This window comes from Camellia sinensis, chromosome 4 (assembly GCF_055761805.1).
Source record: "Camellia sinensis isolate YWXY chromosome 4, ASM5576180v1, whole genome shotgun sequence".
Lineage (NCBI taxonomy): Eukaryota > Viridiplantae > Streptophyta > Magnoliopsida > Ericales > Theaceae > Camellia > Camellia sinensis.
The window spans coordinates 78,734,741-78,761,304 of NC_138964.1; positions in this window are offsets into that span (position 1 = coordinate 78,734,741).

The following is a 26,564-nucleotide window of genomic DNA, read 5'->3' on the forward strand; positions in this document are numbered from 1 at the left end:
TTGGGATTGATCAAGGTTTGTAGGTTCTCGGTTGACGCCTGTTTTCAACTCTAGGGTTAAAATTGAAATCAAATAAGAAATCGATGATCTTCATTGAAAGAATAAAAAAGTAAGGGTCTAGAATAAAATTACTAAGGTCAGGGGCTCACAGTTAATATTAGGGTGTCAAAATTGATTACTAAGCTATTAGGGTTGGTTAGGGTTTATACGGGTTTCATTTGCAATGCATTTTCGGTTCTAAGGTTAATTTTGCAAATATACGTAGAACAAGGGCTTTATTATAAAATCTCAAAATTCAGGGCTTAATAGGGTTTTCGAAATTAGGGGTCTCACACTGTTTTTGTAACATACTTTGAAACCATCAAAACCATCATAGTGATGTGTCACCACCCAACTAGTTTGTACCTGCCACATTAACAGACGCGTTGCTTCCCTTTTGACACACACCGCCTGATGTGAACTAAAATCAGCTAAACATGTCTCCCAAGGAATTCAAATCATTTCACTCTTGCTGCCTTTTCTCATTCCATCAAAACTCCTTTCTCTCTCTCTCTTCACTTTCTCATTTTGTATTCTCTCTCCATTCTCAGATTTTATCTCTCTAAAACAAGAAAAATCTCCATTGTTGACCCTTCAAGCTCCTTGTTGCAACTACTCCGTTCATCACTTCCAACAACTGAACCGCCATTCTACTTCAATCAATCAAAGCATCTCATTCCAGTGATTCCAAATCTGTGCTTTATTTCTCTATCATCAACTTGTAAGTCAACCATCTTTGCATTTTTAGTTTCATACTTTTGTGTTCTTCATGCTATGAACATGTTCAATTTTTTTCATTGTTTTTCGGATTTCTTCTTTAAACTCTTGTATATTTGCTCCTATTCTTGCATACTCTAGACTAGAAATTTGGGATTTGCCATTAATTCACACCAGGAAAACATAAACTTAGCACTTTGTTGAATCTCCATAGGATTTCCGTAATCTTTAAACTAGAACACCTTGAACACCATAATCGCCTTAGGTAAACAACGCCAAAAACACATTTTCTGAGAAAATGGGTATGCACAAGTAAAGGGTAGACACCCTTACTATGTGAGGCCCCTAACTTTTGTAAATCCTATTAAGTCCCTAGCTTTTGAGTTATTATAATAAAGCCCTTAGTTCCTCATTTATTTGCAAATTTAACCCTAGAATAGGAGACGCATCGCGAACAAACTTGTACAAACCCTAATCGACCTCAATAGCTTAATAATCGTTTCTATATGCTAATATTAATTATTTAACTATGAGTCCCTTGACCTTTGTAATTTTATTTAGACCATCACTTCGAATTATTTCAATAAAGACCTCGATTCCTTGTTTGTTTTCAATTTTAGCTATAGAGTTGAAAACGCAATCAAAAACTCGCAAACCTTGATTGAACTCGAGAACTTAAAGATCATTTCCAAAGCCCTAATAATAATTAAATTAATTCTCAAATTGTTGGCTTTTTGGCTTTCGAAGGTTATTTTTGTAATTATGAGCGTGCCAGCAATGATCAATCAGTCCTTACAGAATTGTAATTGCCAACCAATTATTCAAACGATTGTGTTATGGTTCTTTTAGCCTCAATAAAGAGGATTTTTATTGGTGGCTTACTGGTAGCTTGACTTAAGAGAATTTAAGCATAAGAATAGTTAAATAAATTGAAGCATTTCATTAGTATGAAAAACTTACAATGATCTCAGTCTCGTAGAAATTTACAGTGACAATATACTCGAAAACTACTCCTACAAATGAAGTGCAGTGCAGGAACTCAAAGTACAGAAATGTAAAGAACAGGAAATAAAACTGGAATATGTAAAGTAAGACTGGTTTTCTTTTAGATTTTTTCAGTCCGCTTCTCTGAAGTCCTTCCTGCTATTTATACTCTCCAAAGATAACCATCGAACTGCACTTCAAACAGTCGAATTGCTCCTCCGTGATCGCTGATCATGCTACCTTATAAGTAGTTCCACTACGCCCTCACTTGCAGTTAGGCTTCCCTCCTATATTTGAATTTGAATGTGAGCAACCGTTGAAGCCACGTCACCGTACATCTCTTTGTTGATCCGCTGCTACTCAGATCTTATAACAACCAATATTAACTGCCACGTGTATGATCAGGATCGAAGACCTGACTGGTCTCCCCATATTACCCTTACTTTGCCACGCCTCGAATTGTCACTGGCTAGCACAAAATATGTAGCCAACATTACCCCCCGCACTAATATGCCCAAGACTTGGTGATATTAGTGGATCAGGGTCCTTTTTCCCACGTCTTAGAACGTGCATGGGTTTTGCATCTTCCCAGAAATGCAACTGTCACTCACCATCTGTATTAATACTCTCGTTTTGATCCTTTAAGTATTTTCACTGTCTTAGTATTCGAACAGACTGATACATTTCATGGCCAAATTAATTCTTTCCTCCAGCGATCAAGCACACGAAGAGTCATATGTCGATGTTGTTCCTCATCGAAAGCATGCATTTATTAGCCACCTTTACCCACCTTTCTATATTCAGGTCATGGATGCCTTTGCAAATTACCGACCTTTGGATTACGAACACATTGCTCTTAATCCTTCGATTCAGAAAGCTACAAATATAGACATAAGAAGTTCTTCCTTTGACCTACTTTTACAGTTCGAACAAACTGCTCTCAAACCTTTGATTCGGAAAATTGCAAATATGGACTTGAGAAACTCTTCTTCACAAATCTCTGTATGCGATAAAGCTGCAACTTCTTCCTCTTCTGGCGGTTTTGACTGGACAAGCTGGTCAATACCTGAGACTTGTGATTTGAAGGAGCGAATCAACCATCATTTTGTTGAGTTCACTGACCCATTAGAGTTTCCTTCCTATGCTTGAAGTTCATTTGTCTATCCCTATGTGCCCATTGACCATCGGCGTAGTCTGGAGGAGAATCTTCTTGTAGCATGGTATACATCCTCCATGCCTACAAAGATAGTGCACGCTGCCCCCCGCCCAAAAGAAGCACAAGGGTATAACCCATCATTCTTAGCCCAGAAGGCGAAGATTTGTTCTTCTAACTGGCTTGATTATATTAATGCCTTTGTTCCTTCTGCTCCCGTGTCATCTCCGAAAATAGAAGCGTCCACACCTTCTTCTTCGTCTCCCGAAATTGAAGTATTCATACCTTCTCCCCCACCAATTCTTTCCTGGACAGAGAAACTGAAGCTTGCCCTATCCATGGAAAATGTCTTCCCACCTTATAAACCTCTACCTTCTCCTACTCCAGCTGAGCGGAAACAAGCTCAACTTCTGCTTGCAGCTTTCTCTCACTTGCCTTTTAATGTTCTTGAGGACGAAGTCCCTCTCAAGAACCTTCGATGGGCTTGTGATATTCTGACTCGGGGCCATGTCCTTAATCCCCTTGCTCAGGCAGAACTTCATATGTTTCTGGACCAACTTCCATTGCTCCTTTACTGGCATCGAAATTCTGTGGCTACTACACAATCTTTAGACCAACTTTCGTCTCTTCGAATTCATGCTCAACACGAGGCAGAGAACTTCATTGAAGAATTTGGTGATTTCAAGAATAAAGATTCTGCGTATTGGGATGACTTAGACATTGACGAATTGGAACAAGAATTAAGAGAGGTGGCTTTCGAAATAAAGGCTGAAGAGCTCTACTATGAAGTGAGAGCACATCAACTTATGCAGCCAATGCTAGAAGATTTGGGAGATAGAATAAGGAAAGAACAAAAGTTTATTGATCATTGTTGGACTAAATTTCATGATCTTGTTATTTATTCCATTCCTTATTTTTATGAGCTCGAGTTCATACCGAGATAGGGTCGTCTGATGTAATCACTTTGGTTTTAATATAAACAAAATTCTTCTTCATTTGTCATTGTTTGACCCTGTTTTCACTTGTGTTTTAAAAGTCAACTCAGAGCTTCGAACTTCGAACAATTTCATCCTTTGAATCTGGACTTAATTGTCTTAAATGAAACACTAAATGAGCCAATTATAAACCTTTCCAATTTGTGGAATAAAGTTGACAGTTTTGGCTGATTTTCAATTAGAAACAGTGCTTCGAATCTAGCAATCTTATACTTAAAGTCAGTTTTGACCATAGTCAACATCTAGTCATTGTCATTATTGCTTTTGATGTTTCAAACACCAAATCCCATCCTTAAAGAATCTCAAGTTTTGCCTCGAAGGACATTACCTTTGTTAAAAACCTAAAAACAGGTCTTTAAACTCTTTTAAGTGAAATAAACACTCGAGTATTTTTATATTTTGGGTATGGCAACCTGCTTCGAAGCCGGCTTCTCTGTTTCGAAGCCGTTTGACTTGTCTTCGAAGCAAAATATCTTACTTCGAAGCTAGCCTCAACAACTGGGCTTTGTTTTTCCCTCCAAAAGCATCAATATTGAAGGAAGCTTTTGTATTCGCACTTCTAATACTTAACAGCTCATGTAATATATTTTCAGATACGAGGGCTTTAAAAACCCTTTTGTTTCGTGCTCTGAAATCACTTGCTCTTCTAACGCACAAACCCCTCTTTCTACCAATCTTCGGCTTCTCTCTACTTCCTTTCCCGGTTTCACTTTCAAGAAAAGCATACTGTCAACGGCTTCTCCTTTAGTATCAGTCGTAGAGCGTACGAGCCCATCTGTGGCCCTGAAGAGGATTATTGATGCAGAATGTGAAAAGTACAAAGCTGGGGAGAAAAGCGCTATTGATGGACGTATCTTTGTCCCTCGTCGCCATGTGCAGCTAGACTACGTGCTTGGGCCCATATTCAAAGAGATCCTTACTGAGCTCCCAGCCCTGTATCCCCGTCTGGAAAACCAATGTCTCCTTTGTGAAGGTGGTCTTGACTGGAGGAACTGGAGGATAAATCGCCTCCACCGATGCTAGCCCACGGTGAGACCAGAGTGGCAAGAATGGTATGATCGGGTTATTCCTGCTAGGACCCTGGACTTTCAAGAACTCTGCCTTCTCGATGCTCTCAGACTATCTAGGGTAACTATCTCAGAGGACCCTTTCCTTATTCCTGCTGCCTTATGTTTTTGGAATCCTGTCTTTAACTTTTTCCAATTTAGATGTGGGATGATGGCCCCTACTGTTCTTGATATTTGCCATTTACTGGGACTATCCCCCATTGGTACCCCTTTTGGACCGGATTATCCTGATTTAGCAGTCCCTTTCTCTCTCCCCTCCCTTAACTCATCTTATAGTGATTTCGCTAGGGCTGAGAATAAAAGAGAGGGCCCTGTGACTGATAGGGAATTCTTTTCTTTCTTATTGTATTGGCTTTGCAAATTCCTTTTCTGCACCTCCTCTCAGAGAATCATGCCTGAATTTGCCCCTCTTGCCAAAGCCTTTGTTTTACAGAAAAAGGTGGCCTTAGCCCCACATGTTCTAGGTCACGTATATAGAGTCTGCTCCCTTTTCTGTGAGAAACCCTTAGATGCTAATCAAGGGGGGCCATTATGGATTCTTTAGTTTTGGCTTTTCGCCTATTTTACTGAGTTACAATCCAAATGCCTTAAATTTTCCGAGCCAAACCCTCCTACTCATGGCATAAGGTTGGCCAATGCTTCACTTTACCCCTCTACCTTTGCTTTTTACTTCTCTTTCTTCCACCAACTCCTAGCCTCCCTTCCTACTTACCATTTTCGTCCCTTCGAACCCTCCATTGGTCCATCTTGGTTGAGGAATTTCCTAAGTGACCAGTCCTGTACTTCACCTACTCACAAAGATATATGGGCTTCCATTCTGATTCCCAGAGAGTTATTTATCGGGACTTTGAACCCGAAGGCCTACAAATGCATTGCTGAACCTTACTGTCCTGCTCAATTTGCTAGACAATTTGGCCTCACACAAGGGGTCCCAATACCTCTTTGTAGCAACACAAATCTCAGCCTTACTAGAAGGGATCTGAAAGTCCGGAAGTCCAGGCTAGAAGAGGCAACTTTTAAATTTATAGATGACTTAGCCAATTTTGAGTATACCCCTTTCATTCCTCAAGGTACCGTATTGAAGAGGTACCAAAACTGGTAGGTGACTAACATGGAGATTTATTTGGCCATTTCACCTTTAAACCTACTAACGGTGTTAGATGTGACCAAGCACAAAGAAGCTGGGGTTGTCACTTCTTCCACTGTTTCAGATATAGCACATGCTACAACACAATCTGCTCCTGCTGCTTCAATTTCTCCTAGAGTTACTCGGGCTGCCTCGAAGAAAGGTATACCCTTGTCCCTTCTCCTTTTGTCTTTTATAATGCGTTTTGTCTTATCTTTAATTCTTCTTTTGTGGAGGTAGCCAATCACAAAAGAAAAGGAGGCTCTTTGAACTTGAGAAGGAAATTCAAGGAGAAGAAAAAGAAGAAACAGATCAAGAGGAAGAGTTACCCTTGAAAAGAAAGAAGAAAGCGATTGTCTTTTCATCTGACTTGGTTAGGGATGAGACAACTGCCAGAGAGATGGAAGATGAATTCATCTCTTCGGAATCCAGATCGTAGCTTGAAGAAGTTGAGAAGGAAATTGAGAAGGAGCAGACCCTGCCAATACAGAGGAAAAGGAAAGGAAATGTGACTGTCTCTCCTTCTGATATGGTCGAAGACTCTGATTCTGAGACAATTGCCAAAGCAATGGAAAAGAGAAAAAAGATGTCTGCTTCCGCTCCTATCTTAGTTGAAGATACCATCCATGAAGCAGCCGTCAAGACAGTAGAACAAGAACATTCTAAAGCCATGATTGTCTTCGAGAGAGCTGAGAAGAGACGGCAGCAACAATTTCTGAGAGATGAAGCTGCCGTTGCTGACATACTACAAAGGGAGACTGCAAGAAGGCAACAAACTGCCAGATATTACACCCTTCGTAGTTCTTCCATTATTGCCGACATTTCTGGAGCTGGTAATTTTTTATGCTTCTGTGATTTTTCCTCTGTCAGCCTTTGGTATTGAGGTTTAACATTGCCTTACATTTCTTCCTCTTGCAGCAGCAACTTCTGAGTTCATCTTTCCAATGAGACCTCTCTCAGTTTCACTCGAGGTTGATCAGATGCAGGATGTAAGGACTATTCAGACCATACTTCCACTTCCAGGGTCTACAATTCCTGCACTTTTCTTGAGGCCAAGCATTCCTGCACTTCTTTCTCTTGGTTTGACTCCATGTCTTTCTTACTTGACTCTTGATTTTTCTCAATTTACTTCTTTGCCGAGTCTTGCTCCTCTTTCTCCTTCCAAGGAGATTCCAACTGCTACCTTATCTCTGATGGGTGCTGGCAGCTCTCCAACTTGTGACTTATCACATTTACCTAGCTCCAGCCCTCCTTCACTTGATTCATTGGTGGCTAGGACCATGGAGACCATTAAAGATGCTCCACCCATCTCTCCTATCCCTATGCAATCTTCTGTATCTCCCGTGGCAACTCTCTCTGCGCCCCTCATGTCTAATGATGAGATTGATGTCTTTGAAGCAAGATTAGCTAGTCTTTTTGACATCACCTCTACTTCTCCGACATTCGATGAGGAGGCTGAACCATTAGTTTTGGCTGATTCTTTGCTGGAAATTTTTGATAGCTTTCCTTCCTCCAGCAGCCAGCCTTCTGTGCCTTTGATAGACTTAGACACCTGTCTGGACCTGTTAATTTCTTTTTCGAGGATTCCCTTCAAGGCTCTACAAAGGCCTATAATTAAAAATGGGTTTCTTCAATGCTGCAAACTTGCTGAGCAGTCTGGTATGGATGTCTCAAATCACCTATCCTAGGCAGCAGCTACTATCGAATTTTACATCAGCATCTGTCATGCTGCCAAGACTACAGATGAGAAATTGGTTAGAGACCAAAGTTTTGTTTCTCAAGTGCATATTGAAGTATCGAAGCTTAAGGAACAACACTCCTCTGCCTCTCACTTTCGAACTCAACTACTGGAAAGGAAAGCTCAACTCGAAGGGGAGCTTTCTGCAGTGAATCAGGCCTTACTCCGAACTGACATCAAACTGCAAATCACCAATCAAGGGCTGACCGATCAAAAGAGAGACATGGCTGCAGCTATTCAACTATTTTCGTCGTTTACCAATAGGAAATCTGTTGTACAAAAACAACTAAAACATTGTAATGATTTTTGGGCCAATTTGTGGCACGATGTACTTGACTCTTTATAAAACATTTCCTCGTTTATCATCTTATGTTCTTGTACTCAGTGTTTATTTTATTCCTTGTGTTTCCCAAATAGTTGGAAAATAAGGCTTTAAATATCTGCCATTAATCTTTTTGGGATGCATATAACCATTCAAATTTTTCAAATGGTATGCTCCAAAAGGCAAAACTCTATGAATTTGATATGATCCTTCCCAGTTAGGTGACCATTTGCCAAATCTATGGCTTTTAATTCCTATTGGAAGTATTGTTTTCCACACCAAATCACCTTCATCAAAGCCAACGTGTTTGACTTTCTTATTATAATTTTTGGCTGTTTTCTTCTTCTGAAAGAGAATGCTATTTAATGCCAAAATTCTAGCTTCATCTATGTCTTCTAACTCCAAGCACATACTCTGATAGTACTGCTCAGGATCCAACTGGTCTTTGCATCTTACCCTTAAGGATTTAACATTGATCTCCACAGGTAATACTGCATCATGTCCATAAACTAAGGCATAAGGAGTGACTCCTGTGCTTGACCTTGGGGAAGTTCTATAAGCTCACAATACATCTAACAATAAGTTATGCCAATCTCTAGGATTATCTTCCACAACCTTTTGTATTCCCTTTTTTAAGGAATTGTTAGATGACTCAGCTTGACCATTGACTTGTGCGTAATATGGGGTGGAATTAACAAGGCTAATCCCAAACTCAGCCATAAAAGACTTTATCATTTTCCCATAAAAAACAGTCCCATTATCAACCGTTATCGTTTGTGGGATGCCAAATCTATGGATCAAATCTTTAATGAACCCAATAACATCCGTCTGATCTACAGCTTTGTATGGCTTAGCTTCGACCCATTTGGTGAAATAATCAGTAGCTACCAAAATGAAACAATGATGCTTCGAAGAGGGAGGGTGTATTTTCCCCATCATATCCATGGCCCATCCTCTGAACGGCCAAGGCTTTACTACTGCATGTAGATCAGTTATGGGCACATGCCTTATTGTACCATGCTTTTGACATGCCTGGCAGCCCTTTGCATATTCTATGCAGTCTTTAAGGATAGTTGGCCAATAATAGGAATGTCTTCGAAGCAGCCATCTCATTTTTACACCAGGCTGATGTGCACCACAGATGCCTTCGTGAACTTCAGCCATAGCTATTAATGCTTCTTTTGGCCCTAAACATTCCAACAATAGACCATCTCCCCCTCTTTTGTAGAGATCATTGTTATATATGATGTATTGCACAGATTGCAATTTAACTCTTCTGCTAGCTTTTGAGGATGGGCCAGCCAAGTATTGTATTATTGGATGTCTCCAATCTTGTTCCTGCAGATCATTATGATTGATTTCCAAGACCATGTTCCTTTTACTTAAGGGTGGTACAGATTTTTGGTATGCTGTTTGGCTTACATCCCATTGGGTACCATCCTTTCTCTTGAAATTCGAAGCTTTCTGAGCCACATCATTAGCTTTATTATTCAAGAATCTCGGAACATAAGTTACATTTGCTATTTCAAATTGAGAGAGCAAATGTAATGCGACGACATAATATGGCAGCATACTTATACTTTGACACTTGAAAATCCCTTTTACTTGGTTAACGACCAATTGGGAATCTCTAAATATGTCAACTGCATGTACTTGTAATCCAATAAGAATTTCCAATCCCACTATCAAAGCTTCATATTCAGCTTGATTATTAGAACAAGCAGTTTCATCCACTCTGAAACCATGTGTGGTTTCTATTCCTTGCGGTGACTTGATTACTATACCAATTCCAGTTAGGCCATTGGCTTTCGATCCATCGAACCACATTTGCCATGTCTCGACACTAGCCATACTGAGTTCCATTATCTCTTGGCTCTCAGTTTGAGATGGATGGTCTGCCAAAAAATTGGCTAAAACTTGTCCTTTCACTGCCCTTTGGGGCACATATTCTAAGTGAAATTCTGACAAGGCTAATACCCATTTGCCAATTCTTCCCCTCAACATAGGTCTAGATAACATATATTTAACCAAATCTGTGGTTGCAATTACCAAGACAGTCGTAGGCAAAAGGTAATATCTTAATTTCATTACAGCAAAATACAGCACAAGGCAAAGCTTTTCTACAACTGAATATTTACATTCACAAGAATTTAAAAACCTACTAAGGTAATAAACAGCTTGCTCCCTGCCTTCCTCATTGTCTTGGGCTAAGAAAGCTCCCAATGAATCTTCTGCTGCAGCTATGTACAACTTCAAAGGCCTAACGCCATTTGGTGGCATCAGTACTGGAGGGTTGGCCAAGTAGGCTTTGATTCCATCGAAAGCACCTTGATGCTCCGTTGTCCACACAAATTCCTCTTCATCTTTCAGCCTTAATAAGGAAGAAAAAACTTTAGTTTTCCCTGCAGTGTTAGAAATGAATCATCGAAGAAAATTAACCTGTCCAAGGAACTTTTGTAATTCTTTCTTACTTGATGGAGGTCTGGCTTCAATGATGGCTTTGGCTTTATTCTGGTCGATCTGTATTCCTTTCTTGTGTACCACATAGCCCAAGAAGTTTCCAGATGATACGCCAAATGCACACTTAAGAGGATTAAGCTTCAATTTGAACCTTCTCATTCTTTCAAAGGCTGCCTCTAGGTGAAACAGATGTTCCTCCATGGATTGGGATTTGACCACAATGTCGTCAATATAACACTCTAAATACCCACCAATAAGGTCATGAAAGATAGTGTTCATAGCCCTCTGATACGTGGCCCCGGCATTCTTTAGGCCAAACGGCATTTTAACCCATTCGAAGGTCCCGATATTCCCAGGGCATCTGAATGCTGTCTTGTGAACATCCTCCTCTGCAATGCAGATTTGGTTATAACCAGAGTGCCCATCCATCATTGATAAAATTTGATGTCCTGCTGAGCTATCCACTAGCAAATCTACTATAGGCATAGGATATTCATCTTTTGGAGTCGCCAGATTTAGGTTTCTAAAATCGATGCATACCCTCATTTTGCCGTTCTTCTTAACTACAGGTACAATATTAGATAGCCACTCAACATACCTGGCTATCCTGATAAAGCCTGCATTGAGTAGTCTAAGAATTTCTTCCTTAACTTTATGGATCACTTCCGAACCCATTCTTCTTGGTTTTTGTTTGTGTGGTTTGAAGTTAGGCTTCATGGGAAGCCTATGTTCCACTAATGACCTATCCAATCCTGGTAGTTCATTGTATGACCATGCAAAGCAATCTTTATATCTTCTCAGGAGAACCAACAACTGGTCCCTATCAAGAGAATTCAACCAAGCACTTATATAAATGGGTTGTTGTACAGAATCTTCCCCTAAATTTATTTCTTCTAAGGGGTCTTGTATCTGAGTACTTACTGGAACTCCTTCTTTGATCCTTTCTGACTTCGAAGAAGTCTCCTTGCTGTGTTTTGTTTTCAGGCTCTTTGATTCCTCCTCTTTATTCTCCTCCTCATAGACAAAGTCTGTCCACAAGGTTTCTTCTTCCTGTATTTCTTGGACTTTCGTTTCTATGTCCAATACACAGTATTTATCAAGGGTCAAAACTCTGGCTTGTTGCTGCTCCCGCTTGCAGCCAATTGTCATGACTTCTTTCTCTTGCTCTCGTACTTTCTGGACTATTGACTTTATATCCAATATTGAAAACTTAATTAAAGCCAAAGACCTGGCTTTTGGTGCTTCATCTTGCCGCCTATAACCAGGCATCATTGTCATCTTTAACAACTAGCTCTTCATCAGCACTCTCCTGGACTAAATGCTTCAGGTGTGCTACTTCCTCATCAGCCGGTACTTCGGCTGAGCCATCGAATTCCATCAGTATACTGAGCGGTGCCACGTCATCAATATACAACTTGGCTTCTGCGAAATCTGCACAGGCTATGAAAGGTTGAGGATCTGCATTAATTTCCTTCGTCTCCCCATTGCCTAGAGCTATTATCATTTTCTGATGCAAAGAGGAAAGCACACATTTATTAGTGTGGATCCAATCTCTACCAAGTAAAGCATTGTACTTCGCATTGCTGTCGATGACGAAAAACGCCGTCATGCAGTCCTTGGTTCCCACACTCAGGTTGATGGGTAGAATTCCCTGGGCCATCTGCTTGTCTCCAGTAAAACCAGTGATGGTTGTACTGGTTGGGATCAACCTGGGATTCTTCTTTCCTAATTTCTTTAAGGAGGATTTCGGTAGTAAGTTCACCGCCGCCCCATTATCCACCAAGACTCGGTTTAACTGTATCCCATCGAAGAAGGCCTTAATGTACAAAGGCTTAACATGCTGCGTCATGGAATTCGAGGGATATTCGAATGGATACGAGAGGTTAATACTTACCACTTCTTCGTTCTCATATTCCGCTTCCATTGGGGTAACCATTCCGAAATTATCTTGTACCATACTCATTTGTGAATCTTCACTAGAGATTGGAATTGGATCAGCTTCTTGCCCCTCTTGATTCTCATCTCCAGCTTGGAATTCCTGTGGTAGTATGTGTACCATGTTCACTGATACTGGGGGAAACGAGCCAAACTGGATGGTTGGCTGTACCTGTTTCCCCTCTTGGTCACCTTGGTCAATTACCCCAGAAACATCCTGCATGCTGCATTCTGGTATTTCATTGCTAACAGGTCCCTTCGAATGATTTTCCTCGGTTGGTTTTCCAACCAGAAATGTTTGCTCGGCCATGAAAGCTTCGAACATTTCTTCTTCCACCATTTCTTTCTTCTGGCTTATACCAATTTCTTCTTCCGTTTCGCTACCACTCCCCATCAGAGCTTTCTCTAACCCTGCTAGGTTATCCTTCTCTCTGACTTTTAGTTCATAATGAACTTTGGCCAACTGTTCTCTGCTGCAATCCACCTCATTTTGTAGAACTGGCTTTGGATTATGGTCTGACTTTCGATTCTTCTTTTCTCCAGTCTGGATCAATGAAGAACTCTCTCCACTTTCTTTCAGGTCCTTCTGGTATTGGGTGTACCTACGCTGAATTTTCCTCCGTTGTGATCTGGAAATAACGGGGACCATATCTGGTTCCCTCGTTCTTGGGTGTTTCAGCAATACCTAGTTGTTGGGGGCCACCAAAGGAGGCTTAACCATCCTACTTTGATTTCCAACATTCCTTTGGGTAGGCATTTCCTTAGGTTTGTTTTGCATCACAAACCAATCTGGGACTCCGGGTACCCACGAACTTACTGACCCAGACGTTGAACTGCCTTTTTCTTCCTTCGAGGTCACCTTCGAGGCTGGCTGTGAAGACAATTGTTTGGCCCTGTCTCCAAGCTTTGAGCCTGATTCAGGCTCTCGATGATGATGATCATTTTCTGTCCTTCGTGAAGCTGGCCCAGGGGTCCAATTCCTGGCTTTGATCCTAAAACCCGAACTCTTCTCCAATCTTCTTTCTGAATGACTATTCTCCATTCTGTAATAGTTAGGTGACCTGGTCTCATATAAGGGCCTCTTGCCTTTAGCATGCATTCTATCAACTGTAGGCTCAACCACTAATGGCTGCCGCCTAACATTAGCCGGATACGGCCTTTTATTATAAGCATTGGTTGGTTTGGGACGCCTCTGCACATTCCTGTAATATTGCTTCCTATCAACTAGAAGGCCTTTCAACCACTTATAACTCAGTCTGCACCTGGGACACATCCTTTGCATTACGGCTGCCTCTAAGGAGTCATCATCCAGTGCTTCTTCATCAGAGTCTTCCCTCTGATGTGAGAAATCTCGTCCAATAGCTGGTGGATTTCTAATGTCTTTTTCGATTGCTGTCTGGTTGGCCACATGCATCTGTACATTGACTTCTTCCAACTCTTTCAAAGACAGGTTCTGAAAGTCTGACATAATGACATTGGCTGCCACCTCTCCAATTTCTGGAAATGGATTGCTATCGATCCCCATGGATTTTTCAGCTTTGGCTGGGAACTTCAAACTCCCTTTCTGAATTTGTTCTTGGATCCTGTCTCGAAAAATAACACAGTTTTTAGTCGAGTGAGACCAAGAATTATGCCATTTACAATATACTTTTCCTTTAAGTTCATCAAGAGATGGAATTTTAACCCCTTTTGGTAACTTAAGGAAGTTGGCCGCAAGCAAATGATCAAAAATGTCATCTGTCTTAGTTAAATCGAAAGAATATTTCCTGTGGAGATCTTTCTTTTTAAACTGCTGGTCAATTGTCGTATCTTTATGAATTAATGCTTCACAGAGCATAGGCTCTTTTCCCACAATCTCTGCTGCATCAATCTCATAATTAGGATCTTTGTAGTATGTCCTATATGATGCATTATTTCGATCTTGTTCCTCTTCTAGCAATGCTTCATATCTAGATACTTTGTAAGTCAGTTCCACTAAATCTCTAAACTCTGTTGAATCAAACTTCTTTCGAAGCCTGAACTCTAAGCCATTTTGGGCCAATCTACGAATTCCGTTTCTGGCAAGATTACTCTACATTTATTTCAAGCCCTCTTAAATCTGGAAATAAACTGAGTAGCCTTCTCTTCAGGCCTTTGACTCAATCTTGCCAAGTCTGCCATGGAAACTTCTGGCTCTGATTGGAAGAATTGGGCATGAAATGCCTCTTCCATTTGCTGCCAAGTCTGGATGGAGCCAGGTGGAAGGTTAATGTACTATACAAATGCTCCCCCAGTTAGAGAATTCGGGAATAGTCTCAACTTCATATAGTCATGATTGGTAAATTCACCACATTGAGCGGCAAACCTAGCAATATGCTCTACTGTTGATTGGTTTCCGTTCCCATGAAAGAGGACAAAATCTGGTATCATGAAACCTCTTGGATATTCACGTACCCTATCGACCCATTCTGGGTATGGTTTTTTGTACACAGGAGTTTGGACCCCCCGAGCCATTGGTCTACACAACTCCCTAACTATCTCAGTAATTTGGTCCCTAGGGACCATATTTTGTGCCTGCTAAACCACTACTGGGGGAACAAACACAGGATTTGGTGGACAAACTTGTGCTTGTGGTCCTCTTGGTCCATAAGGTGGTACATTTGGGACTGGCTGTCCCTGTGGTACAGGTTGCTGTTGGGGGTGTAGGTAACCTCTTTGAGCCTGTCCTGCGAAAGGACCCACGAAAGGTGCTGGAACAGATATTGTATCCCTTCCATTTGTAGGGAAACCTTCCAACCCCCCGTGTATAAATTCGAATAAGGGATTATTGTACCCCCTAGTGCCAGGTATGGCTTCGAATGTGGGATTTGGAACCATTCTTATGCCATTTTCTTGTACTGGGCCAGATCCACCAATTTGCATGGCTTCACTGTTGAACATTGAGGCATTCTGGCCTACTACAGGCCTCGAAATGGGTTCATACCAAGACTGAGGTGGTAATCTTTCATGATTCTGATTACTGGTTTGACCATTAGAATGTCCATTAGCTTGCATAGGCTGTTTATCTCTAGCCAATCTTTGCTGAGGGACATTTACTTCCTCCATGTGTCTTACATTTGTTGGTTGGTGGTTATTCATTCAATCCAAAAAGGATACTGCCCACCTTTCCATTGTGTTTATTAATTGCTGTTCCATAGCATCTACTAAGCCGCCCCACGGATTGACTGGCTGAGCAGATGGGACACTGGATGGTTCAATTCCTTGGTCTCGTCCACTATTACGAACAAATGATATTTGCTCTGAAGTATTGGTCTGTTCGACCATGGGTTCCGATAAGATAGGAGTCTCCACAGGATGTGTTATCACATTATCCTTTGGATTGGATATCTCCACCTCTCCTTCCAAATGTTCATTTTCTCCTTGTCTCCTACGTCTAGCCATTTTTTAAAGTGTCCCACTGGGCGTGCCAAAAATATATGTTGGCTTTTTGGCTTTCGAAGGTTATTTTTGTAATTATGAGCGTGCCAACAAGGATCAATCAGTCCTTACAGAATTGTAATTGGCAACCAATTATTCAAACGATTGTGTTATGGTTCTTTTAGCCTCAATAAAGAGGACTTTTACTGGTGGCTTACTGGTAGCTTGACTTAAGAGAATTTAAGCATAAGAACAGTTAAATAAATTGAAGCATTTCATTAGTATGAAAAACTTACAATGATCTCAGTCTCGTAGAAATTTACAGCGACAATATACTCGAAAACTACTCCTACAAATGAAGTGCAGTGCAGGAACTCAAAGTACAGAAATGTAAATAACAGGAAATAAAACTGGAATATGTAAAGTAAGACTGGTTTTCTTTTAGATTTTTTCCGTCCGTTTCTCTGAAGTCCTTCCTGCTATTTATACTCTCCAAAGATAACTATCGAACTGCACTTCAAACCGTCGAACTGCTCTTCCGTGATCGCTGATCATGCTACCTTATAAGTAGTTCCACTACGCCCTCACTTGCAGTTAGGCTTCCCTCCTATATTTGAATTTGAATGTGAACAACCGTTGAAGCCACGTCACCGTACATCTCTTTGTTGATCCGCTGCTACTCAGATCTTATAACAACCAATATTAACTGCCACGTGTATGATCAGGATCGAAGACCTGACTGGTCTCCCCATATTACCCTTACTTTGCCACGCGTCGAATTGTCACTGGCTAGCACAAAATATGTAGCCAACACAAATTATATTTGTTGCTCAAAACCATAGGTTTTTGGTTCTCATTATGATTCACCGTTTAATTTGAAATAAAGAAAATTTAACCGAATTGATTTCTAAATCCTAATTAAATTAAATACTACACTTCAATAAATGTTTTAGTTCATAAATTAAGGCTTCACTACAACAAAAAACACATTTGATAGCATTCGATGAATGCTATCAAAAGTAAACAATAGCATTCGTTGGAATGCTATGTTTGCCATGTTATTAAAAGTGTACCATTTTTTTATAACATTTATTGAATGTTATCGTTAATGCTATCGTAAATATATTATAACGATTTTTGAATACTATGAAATATTTGAAAGTTACTAAAAATACCAAAGGATAACAATTTGTTAATGCTATGAAATTGCTTTTATAGCAATCTAGTAATGTTACAATTTACCATATCATAACTAACTAAGAATGTTATAATAAAGCATGCCAACAAACTTTTTGATAACATTTTTTTAATGCTATAAATTCCTCATTATGATAGCAATTTTAAATGCTATCATATAGTATTTATAAATATAATAAAAATCCATTCCAACACCAATATTGGAAACCTAAATCCTATAAATGCAACAAACACATTTTCATCCATCACATACAAAACAATATCATCATTGAAAAATAACTCATCACCACAAATTTCAAGAAATAATAAAATTGTCATAACATTGTCTTAATAAAGTACCAAAACACAATCTCTCACTATGTTCAAAAAAATAAAAACAAAAACTTAAAGCCATAATGTCGATATGTACAAGACATAATGACACATTCAAATTCCATTTTTTGCACCCACAAACTTCCAAGCTGACTTCTATTGGTCCCATCTTCTTTCCAAAGCTAATAACTACAAAACAATAATCAACACGTCAAAGTAAGTATAATCAGTTTAAAAATGAAGTCTATATCATTAAAAAGGAAAAATAAAAATAAAATTATACCAATAAACAAAGTATTTCTACCTAATGCTTATATCTCTACTCTCTTTCCCTTTCAAAAGCATGTAAGGAAATACATAGTGACACAGTGAATGCAAAGGAGAACTACCATTTATCTTGAATTACAAATTGACCCCAAACTTTTACCTTTATATATATATACATAATTGTACCAATTTTCCCAAATAAAATAGTAAGTACATGAAAGATCTTTTGTACACAAAATAATCAACAAAATCCCTCCAAAATCCACATGATGGTTGGCTACATCCCCCAGGCTATAATTGGAATAAAATCTCTAAAATCGTGAGAAGAGAATCGAATCGAATCGAATCAAATCAAATCATTTATACCTAAGATTTGCAATAAATGTATTTGTAACTAAAATGGATTAGTTAGTCCTAAACCTAACTAGATCATGATTAAGTACATAATTAAGGTCCTAATCACCCCTCATTTCATTACATTCCAACTAAATACAACTCAATTCCATTCCACTCCAATCAAAGGACATTTTGGACCTTTCACAATATTTATCCTATAAATAGATTACCTCTCTTGCATATTTTTCCCACTCACTCACTCTCTCTCTCTCTCACACACACACATTTGGTTGAGATGGAGAGAGAGGAAAGGAAGAAAGAGAGCTTTGGTGGTGAAGGAGAGGAAAAAGGAAAGAAATTGAACAAACACTTCACTAGGCATTCATGTAAGTCACAACACAATCCTCTCTCTTATTTTCCTCTTTCAAATACATGTTCTTAGAGGATCTAAACATTATTTTCAGATGTGTTTTAGTGGTGTTCTTGTATTAAAAATGAAAAGAGTTGAGCATTGTTCTACCCTTGTATTTTATCTTAGTAGGTGTAAAATTATCTTCTTCTATACATATCTCACATAATTTCCAAAGGCACACCTTCAATCCAAATTTCTGAGTTTAATACATATTATTTAGCACATTTTCATCCCAATAGAAGAAAACAATTATCCATGGTTACCCTCTTTTCTTACTTTTTCTCTTATTTCAAACTTTGTGCTCAAAGAATTGGTATTTACAGCCCACTTGCAAAAATTCCATCATCATCACCTTTGTTCCTTCCTGTACATTATATAACTCACAAACCCCAACGATCATTTAAGTGTTCCATTAAATCCGACTATCGAGCTGTCTAATGGCTCCAAATCATCTTTGTTAAGGCCAAGTTCCATGTAACACCCAACGTAAATGATGTCACAAGAACTACCTTGGTCAATCAATATCCTCCTTACCTTACATCCCTTGATCATGAAGGTAACAACCAAAGCATCATTATGTGGGTACTGGACAATTTCCAAGTCCTCATCTGTAAAAGTGATCATCGGTCTCTGATATCCCTTAGTTCGAGGTCTCTTCTATTGCACCTGAAACATGTACTGTAAGTGGTTCACCCTCTAGGTCTCCCCCTTGATCTCATTTGCATTCACCTTAGAATGGATCACATTAATGATTTGAGGTTCTTCAACCCGAGGTGTAGCGGGTGGTAGGAGTGGTGCTCCTACAGGTACTTGAGCCAACTTGGCTTGTTCTTCTATTGTTTTCTCTTCATCGATCAGGTCTCTAAGATGCCCCCATCTGACAAAGTCTTCCAAGCGTTGTTTCAAAGCCAGACATCCTTGGGTCATATGCCTAGTCTTATCATGATATGCACATGACTTGGTGTGGAACCTTCCCATAGACTCCCCCGGGACCCTTTATGGTGGTTTGTAATAGGGTGGATTCCTGATCCTCTCTAAGATTTTATAAATAGGGATCTTGAAGACGGTGCTGACAATTTGCATTGCCTTCAACCTTGGCTCCTCGTTATCATTACCAACTCTATTTTGGTTTCACTTAGGTGAGCTATTCCTATTCTCCTGCTTAGATGTACTTTCTTGTTTTGATTTTTTATCCTCTCCTGCCCTTGCATACTTCTCAATCCTTGCCATCAGATCTTTCATTGATTTTGGGAAGGTCTTTTCTCAGGATTGCCGAAGTGGGCAATCATCTTCCAGGTCATTATTAAATGAAACAACTGTGAGCTCTTGTTTATGCCCCGAAATCTGGTTATTAACCTTGTAATATCTCTTGGCATATGCCCTCAGGCTTTTGCGATCATCTATCTTCAAAGCCAGTAATGAATCAACCATTAGTGGTTGTATGCTATTGGTGACAAACGGGGCCACAAATATCTCGACCAAGCCATCCCAATTCTTGACTGGCCCCTTAGGTAACTTCAAGAACTAGTTCGATGCTATGTCCCTTAATGTTGATGTGAATACTTTACATAACAGCGTGTCATTCTCACTCCATTGAGATACAAGCCAATATGAACATTGGGATCAGACTTACCATCATATGTATAGAACCTTGGCCTTGAAAACCTCTTCGACACTTCAAAAGCGTCCACCTCCACAGAAAACGGTGACTTCAGCTGGGTGGCGGACATGACCTCGTTGGCATTCCTCTTTCTCTAAAGGTAGTTGCGCAAGTCTTCCTTCGATCGCTCTGCTTCTTTGCTATTGATCAACTTTCATCTCTTCGGCATGTTATTCCATGTGCCAGGATTCGTTCTCTTAGAATTGTTGAGATCAAATGTCTTTTCCATATGGTGCTCTTGTCCGTTCACCTGGTGTGATCTTCTGATCTGTGACACTCCCTCTTTTTGAGGCTTCACTCTCCTAACGTGTTAAGATCATCGTGGCAAGTTCACGATTTTTTTCTTGTTTGTGTTGCACAAAGGTCTATCCTCCCTGTTGGGTGCTTGTATTAACAGCAACCGGTGGTGTTGCTGGCAACGACAATATCTGTTGTATTATCTGGCTTTGCATCATGAAATTCACCATTGTTTGTAAATCCGTCACCTTGGATGCCAGTTCACTTAATTATCTCATCGCATGCAGTGATCTTTCTAGTCCTGGAAATCTTTCTCATTATAGTATTCTTCTTGGGCTTGATCCTGCACCTTCCTATTACCCCTCCTCGGCCCGTTCTCCACTCTAGGATTTCGTCTGTCGATATTGTTCGTTTCTAGGTTCTCCTTCTGTTCTTCCTCATTGTCGTTCTCTCCTCTAACAAGACTTATATGTTCCTCTTCCTTATTTTGAATATTATCTCCAACTCGTACTTCCTACCCGATGTTGGCGATTTATTCTCAATAAGTTCCCACAGATGGTGCCAAATTGTGGGTGTTGAATTTTGACCTCACAACCAAATTGAATCTCCTTGCCGAGATCCTAGGAACTTAGCTGTAGAGCACACAGAAGAATAGAGAAGCCCAACATCTACACACAAGGAGACAACAAACACCACTCGCTCATCCGCCCGGGGCACTTTGGCGATCAAATCAGTCAACTTATGTCTTAAAGATAACAACTCAATCACAATACTCACAAAGTAAAACATACCTATAACGTTTTTGGTTTAAACCTGACTTGTTTATTGTTTTGGATTCGAACTTTCTTGTCTTGATGGTTGTTCATGTCTTCTTTCGTCTTATTCCTTGTTGAGATTGGTCATTAAAATGTCTTGGTTGTGTTTGAAACAAGATGGGAGTTAGTTTTTCAAAATTGTTACTGCCTAGATTTTCACTTGTTCGCTCAAGCGAACTTTCTTACGCTTGAGTGAACTTTGAGAATTTCCAGTACTTTGCAGGTCTGCCAAACTACTGGGAGTATGTCATTCTTTGCTCGATCGGTGTTTTTTATGTTGGGGCAGTCTTGGCTCGAGCGGTCTTTTGGAACTCTCAGTACTTTTGCAAGCCTGCAAAACTACTGGGAGGGTGGTATTTTTAGCTTGAGCAATCCTTCTTGCACTTGAGAGGTCCTTCTTGCATTTAAGTGGTTAGCCTTTGTCTGCAAAACTTTTGAGAGTATGCCATTGTGCGCTCGAGCGGTCTCTCTTTTTATGTCTAGTTGCTCGAGCGGTGTTTTGGTCACTTGAGCAGTCTGCGCGTATATCAGTTCCGAAAGTCACCTTTTGAGTCTATTTTTCATCTCTCTCTCTAAACATTTCAAAACTTTATATCTATACTCTCTCTCTCTAGTTCTTGAACATTTGACCCAAATACTCTTGATCTGTACATTTCCTCACCCTAGTCCATTTGATAAAAAGGTAGAGCACGTCGATGGTTTCGTTCTAATCGGAGAAGTTTGCATTTTTGGTACCTTCAAGTTCTAACCATCTTTTCTTTGTGCCTTCTTCTTTGAGGTAGGGATTACTTTGACTCTTTTTATGATTTTTAATTTAGTTATTTTTCTTTTAAAAGTGATATTGTGATTTGGAGATTTTGATTTTAAAATTGAAAGAGGAGTTTTCAAATAGATTCTTGAAAATGGTTGTGAAATTGTAGATATGGTTGAGTTGTGATAAAATGGTAGATTTTCATCATTGAAATTGATTTTCAAAGAAAGGGGATTTTGCCTTAAAAATGTGAATGCTGGATTTTGTAAAGAGAAAATAGAATTGATTTTGGTTTTACGAAATTGGAACGATGATGATGATGGTAGTGGAGTTGGATATGAATTATCACTCCGATCTTGAAATGTTGGAAAGTATATCTTTATTGGAAATTATTTATCTGTTTAGGGATATCTGTTTTGGGCTATCGGTAGAGGATAGCTATGATTATTGTAGAAATTGCATGAAAATTATGTGAATTGAAACTAATTTCTCATCAATTTGCATTGAGCATTGTAACATATTTAACACATTGAAAATGTTTATTGTTTTGAGAAAAATGGGTGAATACCTTGGAGAATCTGGGTAGGGAGTGTAGTTGTGGTATTAAGTTGGAATGTGTGTCCTTGGTGAAAGTCTAGAAACCCGCGGATAGGTACCGAGCCTTCCGGTTAGTACCAGTAAAAATGACAATTGGTAGTGCTTGTAGTCTACTTGCAGACACATCCTAGAGATTCCTCGCGCTATATCTACTACCCTATTTTCTATTGTAAAGGAAATGATTTCATGAATTGTGATATAAACCTGGCATTACATGGTTTAAGCCTAGGGCTTTATTTGTATTGAGTTTCAAACTCACTTTTGTTGTAAACAAATATCGTCTTGGAAAGTTGTAGCCAATAGGGCATTACTTTATTTGTTTAGCTTTTCTTTCATATCTTTTGCTTATGACACATGCTGTAGATTCAGGGTTAGGACTTATGAATGTATCACTGCATGTGTTACCCTTTTGTAAAAATGGAACCTTATGAATGTAAGATAATTACTTTGGCATATGTTGTTATTTAATTAATATTGTGAGATGGTTTTATTGCTATATTTTTGTGGCGTTACAATACCTTAAACCCACGGTGGTGCCTTATTTTTATAATGAACGGTGCATTCACCCCCTAGAAGTCTCACTTCATAAGACTCTACTCCCTACCAGGATATCTCTTATCCAAGACTTCTCTTATTCAGATTAAAATGAACTCCCCTTAAAGTCTCATCTCTATTCAAGCTGAGAGCCTAAAACTATTTAGGACTCGTTCTCCGTCCAAATATATTGGACTCGAATATGATCACATTATACATCGGCAACTCGATTTATCCACGTAGAATCTCGGCTAACAACCTCAGCCACGTGAACAACCATAAAAATACGTCTCCACACATGAGATTTTCACCTTGGTGATATAACATAATTTGTTAAAGAATGTTTTAGAATTTAAATTATTTCTTATATATAATATATCAAATTATTTTAATTGAGAGTATGTTTAAACAATTTTATTTTTATGAGAATTTTTTGTTTTCTATTTAATATTGAAAAATTAAAATTATTAGTTGACGATTTTGAAAATTTGTCTTTATCTTTGAAAAATTGTCTTTATCTCTAAGATTTTTTAAAATAAATTTTTTTTTTAGTGATATTAATCGTTTAGACTACAAAAGAAAAAAAAATGATTTGTTTTCAAAATTAAAATTGTTAAAAGAAGTTACACAAATAGAGGGGGAAAAAACAAGAACACTCCGGTTGACATAATAAAAAGTATTAAATGAATATGATTTTTCCTAATTGCATCATTACTTACAAGATATTTCAGTGTGTTTGATTTCAATTTTTTAAATTTAATTTTTTAAAAATTGAGTTTTTTTTTTTTGTATTTTTTTTGTTTTTAATAAATATTTTTAAAATTTTAAGTAATTTTTTTTATTGTTTTAGATGTGACTTACTAAGATGTATCTAAATAGTAAAATATTTATGAAAAAATATTTTTAAAAAATTAATAAATACACAAAAATACAAAAAATGTAATAAATTTTCATTTTTTTTGGTATTTTAGGTATCTAGTGAATTTTTTAAAGATTTTTTTTCACAAATATTATACTTTTTAAGTGTATTTATGTTAGGTACGTTTAAAAATTAAAAAAAAATATTTAAAATATTAAAAAAATTCAGTGAAAACAAAAAAATATATATATAAAAATGAAAAAATAAAATTTTTTAAAAAGTGAATTTTGGAAATGAAAACCAAACAGAGTGATGATCAATAATACATGTAACAATTGTTTTCATAAAAATAATAAAATGTCATTTAAAATTGACTATGCTGCAAGAAAACTTAAGTGGATTTGTGATATTATCAATAAAAAAATATATGTTACAAAAATTATAAGAAAATTAATAATGCATCTTGAAAAATGAGAAAAAGGAAACTTCAATAAAAAATTTACAATGTAAAAAACTAAGAATACATTGTTTAAATTAATATATTATATATTAAATATTAAACGACTTTAATTTGATATCTCCACTGAGGCCTAAAAAATGATTAGGGCATCATCATTGGTTCTATTAGGAGGTAATGGCTATCTAATTTGGATAAGTGGGATGCTAACATCCCATGCCATCGCATCCCAAGACAAGTATTGCCATGTTTGTTGCACGGTTCATTATTTCCAGTTGATATTCCAATTCTGCTTTGGTGGAATGTCCATAAACAAAAGACAAGGACCATACAATTAGTAACATCTGTTTTTTTAAAGGTAAATTATACATATATTTTTTGAGGTTAGCTTAAAATATAAATTGTTGTATGTGGTTTTAAAACTCATATCACGCATTTTTAGATTTCTAATCGCATAATAAATAATTATTTTTTTATAATAAATCAGTAAGTCAATTAACAGTTTTTAATGATGCTAAAAATATTTTTTAATTAAAAATTTTGCTAATTTTATTATTGTATGGGAGAGTAGTTAAGAATTTTATTTTATTTTTTTATTAATTATGTTAAATGAAAAAATCTGACAAGCGATTTGTAATTTTTAAAATCACAAGGGGTAATCTGTAATTTAAAAAAATCTCAGGAAATGTAATTATAATTTACATTTATTTATTTTGATTTTTTATTTAAATTCTTACTTCCAGGAGGCATAACATCAACAAGTTTCCTTAAGATTAAACAGTTTCTATTTATTTATTTATTTTTTTGATTTTTTTTACCTTATAATGTGTACAAGTTGAACAAGAGGTGGGATAAATAAGGTATTTTAATTACACGTTTAAATCGAAAGTGTTGAACTAGTATCAAGTTTGCGTGTAAGAAGAGCTGACATTGATCGGCTATTTTAATAATTGAGCTTGAAAAGGATGTAACTTTACACCATTATTTGGCTATTTTATGCATTTGTTTATTAACTTTTAATGTGAAATACATACAACTAGTTTACAAAATACTACGGTTTTGAATGGAATCTTGGTCGTTACAAACAAAAGTGGAAAACGAAGTGAAAAAAAGTATGTGTACGAATACAGAATAATCTTCTCGTATAATCTTGTTGATCAAATTTGCACTTCTTAAAACGTCGTTACTTTGTTACCTAAACACACAAACGTGAGCAAGCTGGCGGTTGCGTGCCGGGAATCTCTCCGATGCCTAAGTCAGCCAATAGATAATAGACACAAAAGCTCTGTATATTTGAGAATAAGAGTTGCAATATCTGTTCAAAGGTTCTGTTTTAGTTTTTATAGATTCCGCTTAGCACAATCTTAATAGGACTCCAGCTCTTCTTAGCGGAGTTCTCCTAAGAATAACATACCCAAGGATAATGCTTATCCCTAAAACTCCCCTCTCACTACAAGCCAAGTGAGATGGCCTTAATACTCTGCTAGGCTGACTGTGCCCAACCGAGCTACCTTGGCTCTGTGCTTAATATGGCTGAACTGTGATGGCCCTAACAAGCTGGTAACCCACTGAGCTACACCTAGCGCGGCCCACTGGACTTACAACCATCTCGGTCTGATTAAAAGTTCTGTCCCCAGATAGCTAGGTTCAAGCCCTAGTAACACATCTGCGACCGCCCTAGCATCTGCTTGGCCCACTATGTGACCCAATCTTCACTAATGACGTTGCCAAGCTCTGCTCAATTTGTTCACACAAATTACCCTCTCAATTGCCCCTTAATTCCATTTGTGTAGTATGATTTGGATTACTGTCTTTCAGCTGAGCTATAATCCGACTGAGATAAAAACGTCCGCTCGGTCTCGTGATCGTCCAGGTCGAGCATCGTCTTACCAGTTGCTCTGCACGTTGCTCAACTACTCTAGAATGCCTGATACGCCACTATGTCTCTAGACACGTGGCAGGCCCCCACTAGCCCCGTATCCTTAGTATAGCCGTCAGGCATGGATACCCAAATATTTGAATTGTCCCGCCTTTTTGCCTTTTGTACAGTGAAGAGTCTTCTTCACTGTTCATTGTTTTCACCATCGAACCCTAGAACTAAGACTTCCATCTCTTTCGACCACTCTACTGTCTACGTTTAAGCTCCGCATCTCCACCTCGCGACTCGCACCTGTCGCCGTTGCTGGAATGCCTACCTC